This window comes from Neomonachus schauinslandi, chromosome 2 (genome assembly GCF_002201575.2).
Source record: "Neomonachus schauinslandi chromosome 2, ASM220157v2, whole genome shotgun sequence".
NCBI classification, from domain to species: domain Eukaryota; kingdom Metazoa; phylum Chordata; class Mammalia; order Carnivora; family Phocidae; genus Neomonachus; species Neomonachus schauinslandi.
Genome location: NC_058404.1, coordinates 33,729,365 through 33,738,182, shown reverse-complemented (window position 1 = coordinate 33,738,182; position 8,818 = coordinate 33,729,365).

Here is an 8,818-nt window from a genome sequence, read left to right as displayed (position 1 = left end):
GTTTTGATATTTTGTTTACATAGAGTTTTTGCATACATTTTGATGTTTTAAAAATATTACATTGGGATTCTCACTTCTGATAAGATAAACTAGACATATTTTCCCCTATTATTTTAAGTACAGCTGAAAGTGTTTGATATATGCAATTATATGTAAACTATGGACTTTGAGCTATAATATGTCAATGCAGTTTCATTGACTATAAAAAATGTACTGCTCTGGTAGAGGATGATGATAATGGGGGAAGCTGTACATGGTGTAAGGGCAGGGGGTAGATGGGAAATCTCTGTACATTTATTCAATTTTGCTGTGAACCTAAAACTGCTGTAAAAAATAAAGTCCATTTTTAACAAAACTGATAGAACTGAAAGGATAAATAGACAAAACCACAATTGTATTTGAAGAAGTCAACACCCTTCTCTCAATAATTAATAGAACAATTACACAGAAAATCAGCAAGAATAGAAAAACTCAATACCATCAATGAATGGGATGTAATCCAGTTTCATAGAAAATAAACCATATTTGGGCCATAAATCCAACCTCAACAAATTTAATGACAAACAAACTCAGATTGAGTATTTTGTAACCACAATTGAATTAGAGTAGAAATCAATAACAGGAAGATAACAGAAAAATTTGTAAACATTTGGAAACTAAACAACATACTTCCAAACAATCTATGGGCCAAATACAAGTTTTAAGGTTAATGAAAACATGTGTTGAATTGCATGAAAATGAAGATACATATCAAAAATGTGTGAAACACCAAAAGCAGTGCAGAGAGGGAGAGTAATAGCACTAAATGAATACTTTCAAGAAGAAGAAAAGTCTCAAATCAATAATCTATGCATTCACTTGAAGAATGTAGAAAATGAAGATCAAAATAAGCAAAAACAAGCAGAAGGAAAGAAATAATAGTGATAAGAACAGGAATAAATGAAACTGAAACAAAAGAGCAATAGATAAAACCAATGAAACAAAAAGCCAGCTCTTTGAAAATACCAATAAAAATGACAAACCTCTAGCAAAACAAATTTCCAATGTCAAGAATGAAATAGGATGTCATTAGAGACCTTGCAGACACCAAAATGATAATAAGGAACTATTAGAAATAATTCTACATACATGCATTTAACAAGCTAGATGAAAAGGACTGATTCCTCAGAAAACACAAACTACCACAACTCAGTAAATATGAAATAAGTAATTTTAATAGCTCTCTAACTATTAACACATTGAGCTCATTATTTAATAATTTCCTCCCCAAATAATTTCTAGGCCTAGATGGTTTCACTGGAGAGTTCTGCCAAACTGTTAAAGAACTTTAGTTCTTTAAGAGAAATTCTAAACAACCATTTCCAGAAAATAGAAAAGAAAGAAACACTTCCTATTTTATTTTATGAAACTGGGATTAATCTGACCAAAAGAAACCAGATCACAAGTACAAAAAAAAAAAAAAAAAAGAAAGAAAGAAAGAAAACTACAGAGCAACCTATCTCATAAAGTAAAATCTGTAACTGAATATTAACAAATATATATTAGCAGTTTATAATAGGAATTATACTCATGACCAAGTGGGATTTATTCCAGGGATACAAGGTTAGTTCAATGTTCAAAAATAAATCAATGTGGGCGCCTGGGTGGCTCAGTTGGTTAAGCGACTGCCTTCGGCTCAGGTCATGATCCTGGAGTCCCTGGATCGAGTCCCGCATCGGGCTCCCTGCTCGGCAGGGAGTGTGCTTCTCCCTCTGACCCTCCCCCCTCTCATGTGCTTGCTCTCTCTCATTCTCTCTCTCTCAAATAAATAAATAAAATCTTTAAAAAAAAATAAATCAATGTAATCTACTATAAAAGAGGCTAAAAGCAAAAACCACACGATCATATCAATCAATGCAGAAAAATAATTTGACCAAATTGGCCTGGTATTCATGGTAAAAACTCTATGTAAAATAGGAATAGAAGGTAGCTTCATCAACCTCAGAAAAAAAAAAAAAACATCTACCCTAAACCTATAGGTAACACTATTGTTAGTGATGAAAGACTGAATGCTTTCCCCCTAAGATCAGGAACAAGGTAAGGATGTCCACTTTTTTTTTTTTAAGATTTTATTTATTTATTCATGAGAGACAGAGAGAGAGAGGGGGGGAGGGAGAAGCAGGCTCCCAAGGAGCAGGGAGCTCGATGTGGGACTCGATCCCAGGACCCTGGGATCATGACCTGAGCCGAAGGCAGACGCTTAACCATCTGAGCCACCCAGGTGCCCAAGGATGTCCACTTTTATTAAATATGGTGTTGGAAGTTCTAGCCAATGCAATAAATCAAGAAGAGGAAGGAAAAACAAATAAATTAGAAAGGAAGAAATCAACTGCCTTTTATGTGTGGATAACAAGATATCTACATCCAGTGAGTTGAGGAAGGTCACAGGATATAAGATAAACATAAAAAAATAAACTGTATTTCTATATACTAGTAGCAAACACATGGTTAGTGGAATTAAAAATAAAATATCATTTACAATCACCTAAAAAACTAAATACTTTGGTGTAAATCTAACAAAACACATTTAGGACTTGTATGCCAATAAAAGAAAGAATATCTAAATAAATGGAGAGACATACTGTGTTATGTGTTGGAAGACTCAGCATAGTAAAGATGTCAAGTTTCTTTAAGTTGATATATAGGTTTAATACAACTATTATCAAAATTCCAGCAAAATTTTATGTAGGTATAGGTGAGACTGTTCTAAAATGTGTATGGAAATGCAAAAACAAAACAAAACAAAAAAACCCCTAGAATACAGCTAAAGTGAGTTTGCAAATGAAGAATAAAATCAAAGGATTTAGTCTACCTGATTTTAAGTCTTATTAGGTAGTTACACTAATCAAGTCAGTATGTGATTGGCACAGGGACTAACATATGGATCAATAAAACACAACAGAGAACCAAGAAATAGCCTCAGACAAATATGACCAACTGATTTTTCACAAAGGTTCAAAAGTGATATAAGGGAGGAATGATAGCCTTTTATGGGCCCAGCACGCTTCCGCTGTGCTACTCTGCTAGGAATGATAGCCTTTTAATACAAATAATGTTGCAGCAAGTGGACATCCATAGTTAAAGAAATGAAATTCAACAAAAGTCTCACACTTATGCAAAGATTAACTCAGAATGGATCATGGACTAAAATGTAAAACAGAAAAATATAAAAACTTTTATGAAAGAAAGTGTAGGAGAAAAATCTTTGGGATTTAAGGGTAGGCAAAAATTCATAAACTTGACACAAAGTGACTTGAAGATCCATAAACTCAATGATCCATAAAAGGAGAAATTAAATTGGACTTCGTCAAAATCAAGCTTATTTTCTTCTTTTTTTTTTTTTAAAGATTTTATTTATTTGACAGAGAAAGCACAAGCAGAGGGAGAGAGAGGGAGAAGCAGGCTCCCTGCTGAGCAAGGAGCCTGATGTGGGACTAGATCCCAGGACCCTGGGATCACGACCCAGGCCGAAGGCAGCCGCTTAACCAACTGAGCCACCCAGGCGTCCCAAGCTTATTTTCTTCTTGAAAGATCCTTCAAGTAGATGAAAATATTTGTAAGCCTTATGCCTAACAAAGAACAAATATTTAAGATAATAAAGAACTCCTAAAATGCAACGGTAAAACAAAAAATACAACAAAACAACAAACAAAAATCCAATTAGAACATGGCAAAAGACACGAACAGACATTTCACTAAAGAGGATAAATTGATGATGACAAATAAGCACATGAAAAGACATTCAATATCATTATCCATTAGGGAAATGCAAATTAAAACTACAGTGATTAGGCTGATAATTTTCCAAATCTCAAGTTCTGGTTCCTTTTAGCTTAGAAATTTATCTCCTTTCTCTTGTCTTTCATTGCAAGCCGCAGGGAGAAAGCAGGCCATGCCTTTAACATTTAGCTTAGAAATCTCCTCAGCTAAATATCCAAATTCATCACAAGTTTTACTTTCCACAAAACATTAAGACACAAATCATCCAAATTCTTTGCCACTTTGTGACAAGGATCACCTTTCTTCCAGTTTCCAGTGACATGTTCCTCCTCCCTGAGACCTTACCAGAAGCACCATTAAAGTCTTTTCAAAGTAATCTAAGCTTTTCCTTTATTATTATTATTATGTTCAATTAGCCAGCATATAGTACAGCATTAATTTTTGACGTAGTGTTCAACTATTCATTAGTTGCATATAACACCCAGTGCTTATCACCACACATGCCCTCTTTAATACCTATCACCCAGTTACTCCATCCCCCCCACCCCCCTCCCCTCTGTAACCCTCAGTTTGGTTCCTGGAGTCCAGAGTCTCTCATGGTTTGTCTCCCTCTCTTTTTCTAAAATGTACTTCCAACCCATCCAGCCTCTACCCATTACTTAGTTCCAAGCCACTTCCACAATTTGTTACAGCAGCAGTACCCTACTTCTCAGTACCAAATTTTATATTAGTTTGTTGGGGCTGCCATAACAAAGCCACGACAAACTGGGTAGCTTAAAAGACAGAAATTTATTTTCTCATAATTCTGGAGGCTAGAATTCCAAGTTCAAGGTGTCAATAAATTTGATTTCTTCTGTGGACTCTCTCCCTGGCTTGTAGATGGATGTCTTCATATGGTCCTTCCTCTATGTGAGTCTGTGTCCTACTCATCTCCTCTTCTTATGAGGACACCAGCCATATTGAATTACCATCCACCATGTGACCTCATTTTACCTTAATTTCCCTTAAGGTGCTATCTCCAAATATAGTCATATTCTGCAGCTAGGACTTAAACATATATATGAACTTGGGGGAACCACAGTTCAGCCACAAGGCCCCTTATGTATTATTTATTAAAATCAATATATTTAGTTTTCTTCATTCTCCCAATTATCTCTGAAGATAATAAAAATTCAAGGGTGTGCCTTTTGGGGCCAATCAAAAAATTAATTAATGAGCAAATATTACTCAATAAAGGTGCCATTTTAAATTTTATTACGTGTTTACTATATGATAGACAATGTATACATATTAAGTATTTAAAAAGTTTTTAAACAACTCTTTATAAAGGGAATTTTCCACTTAAAGTAGCACTTTCCTAGTAGATATCAGAATTCACTATCATATTTCATAACCAACTTAAACAGCTCACGTAGATAGAAGACATGAAATTGAATGATTCTAGTACTCTAGACACTTATTGAACCTATCTGAAGACACTTTTTACCAATGAACCAGGGGACTTATTTCAACTAATTGTACTGGACATGTGGACTCATTCTGTTCTAACATAGTGCTAGTCTTTGATGATTAAGTAGCATAGCCTCTATTATTAGCTCCTTTCTAGCATTTAAAAGCCCTTTATTTCTCTTTCTATCCAGTAAACAGCTAAGATAATTTCTTCACTGCTGTATGTTCCCTTGGTGGCAAGTTAATAGACATAGAGTTGTAAGTCTGTCAGGTTCTAAACCAGATTTGAATCAAGGTCTGTTAAATTCCAAACCCAAAGCTCCTGCATTCATCCTGTACTGCCTGTGTGCCCACGACTTCCGGGTGCTATGAATAATGCACACACTTATGAAATACAGTTCTGATCCCTCAAGAGGCTAATGGATCCGTTGAGGTAAATAGAGATGAAAATAATAATGTGAGCAATATTTCAAGAAAAAAAAATTAATTGCTGAAGAATGGAAGAGGCCAAAAGCACTGGGGGCTTTTAGGTGAGAGAGCAGGGTGAAGAAAGAGACTTCAGGCAGCGATGTAGAAAGTATGTAAACAGCGCTGAGTGCACTAATGTTCCCGTATCAGGGGTTGATAAAGCTGAACGGGTGTGTGGTCAGGTGTGGCTGCAGTGTGCATACGGAAACTGTATTTTATTCTCTATGCTAATACTCCTGGGAAATGGACCCTACTCATCTCAATAACAGGCACTGGCACAACAATCCTCAAAAAAGGGTGAGTTGGAAGAGGAGACTTAAAAATGACCATGGGGGTGCCTGGGTAGCTCAGTTGGTTGAGTGTCTGCCTTTGGCTCAGGTTGTGATCCTGGGGTCCTGGGATCGAGCCCCGCATTGGGCTCCCTGCTTCTCCCTCTCCCTCTGCTGCTCCCTCTGCTTGTGCTCTCACTGTCTGTCAAGTAAATAGATAAAATCTTTAAAAAAATAAAAAATAAAATAAAAATGACCACAAACTCACCATAATAAACCATGGGGCTCTATTGGAGATTTGTGTACAGGAAGTGACACCTGGTGACAGTGGTGTTTTTAAGAGATTCATCAAGAAGATGAGTGGAAGAGGGGCAATAGGAAGGGGGATGTAAATTACATATTTTAATGAAACCCCCAAATTCTGTAAGTTATTTGTATTGCTTGGGAATTAGAGGATAAAATTAGAGGTGCTGAAGTCAATTAGAAGAATGAAGTCCTGGGGTGCCTGGGTGGCTCAGTCATTAAGCATCTGCCTTCGGCTCAGATCATGATCCCAGGGTCCTGGGATCGAGCCCCGCACTGGGCTCTCTGCTCCGCGGGAAGCCTACTTCTCCCTCTCCCACTCCCCCTGCTTGTGTTCCCTCTCTTGCTGTGTCTCTCTCTGTCAAATAAATAAATAAAAAATCTTAAAAAAAAAAAAGAAGAATGAAGTTCTCTGATCAAGTGTGAGCAGACATCGAGCAGAGTGCAGACACTGGGGTTGTCTTATTCACAGCTGTGTCCTCAGAATTTACCTCAGTGCCTGGCACACAACTGATATGCAATAAATATATTTTTTAAATGGACAAAAGCTGAACTGATCAAATTAAAACAGTGCTGGAGAACTTCTAAATTGGGATTGATTATGAGGATTTGGTAAATCCAGGGAAGTTGAGAATGTCCTACATTAGGCTTTCTTTATTACCAGTGTCATTAGATACTTGAGTGGGAGCTAGATTTGGGGAAATAGGTTTTTTCTTTAATTTTAAGTAGTTTCCTGGGGCTCCTGGGTGGCTCATTTGCTTGAGCGTCCGACTCTTGATTTCAGCTCAGGTTATGATCTCAGGTCTTGAGATCGAGCCCCATGTTGGGCTCTGTGCTCAGAGGGGAGTCTGCTTGAGATTCTTTCTTTCCCTCTCCCTCTGCCCCTCCCCCCATGCTATCTCTCTCAAATAAATAAATAAAACTTAAAAAAATAATTTTAAGTAATCTCATACCCTGATTCTGATATTCATTTTATTACAGAGAATTAAGAAGTGTTTTAATAACTATAATAGCTTCAGCAAAAGTTAGGTTCTTGAGTCATTAAAGTTATTGTCTTTAGACTAAGACTACTTGCTTAAAAATAAAAAGTCAGGGCGCCTGGGTGGCTCAGATGGTTAAGCAACTGCCTTCGGCTCAGGTCATGATCCCAGGGTCCTGGGATCAAGTCCCACATCGGGCTCCCTGCTCAGTGGGGAGCCTGCTTCTCCCTCTGCCTCTCTCTCTCTGTGTCTCTTGTGAATAAATAAAATCTTTTAAAAAAAAAGTCATTAAATATTCAGGATCTGATCCTGGATCAGATAAGTGTGATCCAAATACACTGGTATTCAACCTTGTACACAAAAATCACCTGGAGAACTCTTCAAATGCCCATGCCTGCAACTGCCCTCAGATTTCCAGATATAATTTGGTCTGGAAGTGGAGCCTGGATATGAGTATTTTTTTAAAAGTTGCCTGGGGATTCTAATGCACAGCCATAGTTGAGGACCATTTCCCAGGAAAGTCATCTCCTGTCAGTCCTACGTCATCCAATGAATACGTACTTAGTGTACTTGTGACCCAGATCAAATCCATTTCTTTCATGGCATCTACTCTTTTCACATGGCCAACTCTGGCATGACCCATTCCTCCCTATTTGTGTTTTCACAGCTCTCAGTTGACCATTGTTCATTTAATTTCCCCACTACATTGTGAGTTTATTGGAAGCAAGAAATGTAGTTCATCTTTTAATATCCTGATAGCTTTTCACATGGTAAACAATTAATGTGTATTTGGTGCAACCAAAATTGTTTGAAAATACAAAGTAATTTTCAAGTATGTTGAAGTCGCACCCAAAGATTTTTTTTTTTCAAGCATCCTCTGTATGTGTTGTATATATCAGGACACAGAACTAAAAACTGGAAGTCGTATTTTATGATCTGGCAGTCTTTTGATTTCCTTGAGTTTTAGTTTCCTCATCTTTGAAATGAGAGACTTGTGCCAGATGGTTCCTAGGTTCTCACTGATTTTAAAAGCAATTCATAGCTTATTGAGTATCAAATTGTCAAATAGTCTACTGGGGTGGTAAGAAGACATGCAACTTCATGTTTGAAAGAAACATTTGAGAAGGTCACAGATCAAGGATGCAAGCTTTCTAAAAGACTGAGACTTACCATGAGTTTATAGAACACTTAGTTTTAAGTTTGTTTAGTTTTTTGTTGTGAGGTTGGGAGTGATGATTTCTAACACTTTACCCTCATTCACAATTTACCACTACATCAAAAGCAAGGTCACTAGAAGAATTTGAAGCCTCTGGAAAGGACAACTAGAGCAAACATTAAACATAGCCCACGAAGCCAGAGTAACATAAAACACTATACAAAAAGCCTATTTACCGCAGTTTCTATAACCTGATACATCATGTCAGGCTTTCAACAAAAAATTAAAAGGCATGCTAAAAGAAAAACAAAAGTACAATGTGAAGAGGCAAAACAAGCATCAGAACAAGACTCTGATATGACATATATTTTGAAATTATCAAACAGAATTTAAAATACCTATCATTAATATGTTAAGGAGTCTAATGGAAAAAA